The sequence below is a fragment of the Quercus lobata genome, chromosome 5 (assembly GCF_001633185.2).
Source record: "Quercus lobata isolate SW786 chromosome 5, ValleyOak3.0 Primary Assembly, whole genome shotgun sequence".
NCBI lineage: Eukaryota > Viridiplantae > Streptophyta > Magnoliopsida > Fagales > Fagaceae > Quercus > Quercus lobata.
The window spans coordinates 74,347,486-74,350,717 of NC_044908.1; the positions used below are offsets into that span (position 1 = coordinate 74,347,486).

At 36.9% G+C, this 3,232-nt stretch overlaps 1 pseudogene; it reads left to right on the top strand.

The window, feature by feature from the left end:
- Positions 1 to 2,709: 2,709 nt before the first annotated feature.
- Positions 2,710 to 3,232, top strand: part of LOC115991116 — a 5,014-nt pseudogene continuing 4,491 nt past the window's right edge.

Consider the following 3,232-nt stretch of genomic DNA (forward strand, 5'->3'; position numbering starts at 1 on the left):
GTTTGGTTGTTAGGGACAAAAGGTGGAAGTGGAAAAATGGGTGGTGGAGGTGGAGGATAAAGAACATCATCTTCTTCTACTATTGGTTGGTCATCTTGTTGATACATAAATACCTTCAAGACCAAGATTAGAAAGATCCAAATCAGTATCAACAATGATTGGGAGCACAGGCGGGTTATTTGAATCATCTAAAGTGATGGCTTTTAGGAAAGATGAAATTGGGTTTGGAGGATTAGGATCTATGGTTAATATGTTCATATCTAGGGGTTTGGAGGATGCACCAACAATTGGATCTGGGGGTTGGGATAAAGGTTACTTATTTGGAGATGATTTATTTTGTGATTGATTTTGAGTCTCTATTTTGGGTTGTATTGGAAATGTTATGGCTAGAAGGATTCCATTGTTCTTAAGAGGGTTATGATTAGGGTGTATTGTGGTTAAGGGTTGGAAGTTTTGACTTATGGAATTGGATAAAAATGGAGAGGCTAAGGGTATAGACAAATCTTTGTACAATGATTGTCTAGATTGGTGGGGGGTATAGACAAACATTGGGCAAGCCTGTGTTTCTGTCTTTTGGGATCTCTCTATAAATTGGAGTTATGACAACAACCGTTTTCTTTCTTTTTCTTTTTGTCACAAAAAGGGGAAGGAAATTGACATATCTTTGACTGTGGATGCAATTGTTGCAAGCTCTTGTTCTACTTTCTTGATTTTCTTCTTCAAATCATTGGTAAGAGATTCAGATGATGAAAAGGTATGTGTGACTGCTTCTGCGAATTTTTCCTAGTTATCAAGAATCTTTAAAAGAGCTTGATTTTGGGCCACAACATTCTCTGCTTGCCAATTTAAAGCTGCTTCTGCAGACGAAACTTGTTTTCGGGTTCCATCTGAATTGGTTCCAACAGGAGTTTTGATTTTCCATACATGTTTTGTGTTGGCCTGGGGGTGGTCAAAGTTTTCTAATGGAGGAAAATCTTGAACATAAGAGGATGAAGGTCTGTCAATAGTGTAACAGGGTAAAGGTTTTTGTGTTTGGGTTTGTGTGAAAGGAGTAGGATGATATTTATGCAATTAAGGGAGGATATTCTGGTAGTATGGAATCAATGGAGGTTTGGGCTCATGGTTAGAATCTTGTTTAGGCTTGGATTTTTTGCATGGAGGAGGAGAAGACTGACATTTCTGTTTTTTGGTTTTGGGATAAAAGATATAATAGTCAAATTTTCCAGAAGGTTCTCCCAAGAGGTCTACTTCAGGATCACCAGCTTCATATCTTTCTTTCAAGCTTTGCTGGAGAGATTTTTCCTTTCGTCCTTTCGGTTGATCATCATCATCAATTGATTCGTCTTTGCATTCATCACAATCATAAATATCCCACCATATATGACCAGAGGATGATTTTCCTTCATAATAAGGTTTTCCTTCTTCACAAAATGCTTTAATTACAAGACCTTTTTCAGCAACATATGATACAGGCTGCAACATTGCCATCTGGGTAGGAAAGACTGTTATATCCTTCTTTTCTGGTGGAGCCTTCAGAAATCTTGTCTCTACTTCTCCATTTTCTTTCCTGATAAAGAAAGGATAATTGGACTGGATCGGCTGAATTGCTTGGTGTAGTGACTCGTACTTCGTGATCCATGACTTTGGGAAAAGGGAAATCATCTGGTCCCTTGTAAGCTATCTAGGGACAAATGTACACATCGAAGTTAATCTCGAGTCAACTTGAATAGGTAATGCATCATCAGTTTGAGCAATTTCTGGAATAGGCACATCAAAGGCATGATTTTGGAGCCTATAAACAAGCTAATAATGGAGTGTAGCTGCATAAGTATCTCGTACTTGAGAAGCTTCAGTAATCTAAACTTGAACCTTGAGAGCATCACAAAGATGGGAATCTTTTAAAGGCATATTGAAATTTGGAAATAATGTGACAAAAACAATTCCAGCATTCAAATTTGTTTGGATAGTTCCTATGACTGCATGTTGATACTCCAAAAATCTGGAGTCAAGAAGTGCCATTTTGTAGACTGCAGGGAGTCCCTTTCTTCCATGGAAGGTTAATGCCAACCTTACAGCACCAAAGTGGAGATGAGTATACCCTTGCTTTTGCCATGAGTTAACAAATTCCCTAGGAAGGGAAAGAGTAATGAAGTTTTCACCATCACTTGCTAGAATATTGAACTAGTCAAACTTAGAAGCTTGAACGTATTCTTTTACAGTAGAAGGATGAGAAGGACCAATATATTTTTTTATGGTTTTTTGAAAGAAGATTGGGGTTTATTAAATATAGTGTAGGGATTTACAATAGGGAAATCAGTAATGGGGATTTTACTATCTTCAGGTACATGGGAGATTTCATATAAATAATCTAGTCTATTTGTTGTGGATCTACGAAGGGAAGGATCAAAAGGGAATTTAGAGGTATCACTCTCTACAGAGGATGTGGTAGCCATAATGGTTTTCAACAAAAAGAGTTATTTTCCACAAACCTAACAGGACCACACTACCAACTTTTGGCTAAAAAGTTCACAAGGTGACACTAGAAAACTAGCTTCTTTGGTTCGCTTAAAAATAGACTCCTTAGTGTTCTTCTTGATTACATAGTCTAGCTTTCTGATATGATTAATACAGAGGATCCACTTATTGTGGCAATTGTAAATCACAGAGCATACTAATCAAGACAATAATCAAAGGAGATGAAAACGTTATATGGCTCTGATACCAAATATAGAGGACATACAGAAAGACACACAGAATATAGAGGTAGACACAAAGATTCAAAAGGGTGTAAGAAGAGGATTAATTTGACATTTCGACTAATGTTTAATAGATTTCTTGTGCATACATTTATGTCAACTATTTGACAATTGCTCTGGGTTCTAGACATGCCACTCTGTCCATTGCCATAATATTATATGATGAATTCATTATTAGCTAAGATTTTCCTCATAGCCTTTGAATTTGCTCATGTATGACTGATGAGAATGCAAATTGTCATATTTTTCTCCCTTAATGTTTATTCTTTTAAATTTATTTGGTGCCTAGATGTACTCATTATTCTTATATTTTGATTTAGGATGCAAATGGAGGCATTCAGTGCAAAACGTAGCTAATTGGGCGATTCTAGACATCTTTGACATCGCTTCGTAATCTAGGCATGACTCTCTCATCCAAGCTTCGATTGAGATGATTCAAGATGCTATGGAATGCCAAGACAAAGCTCTACAACTTT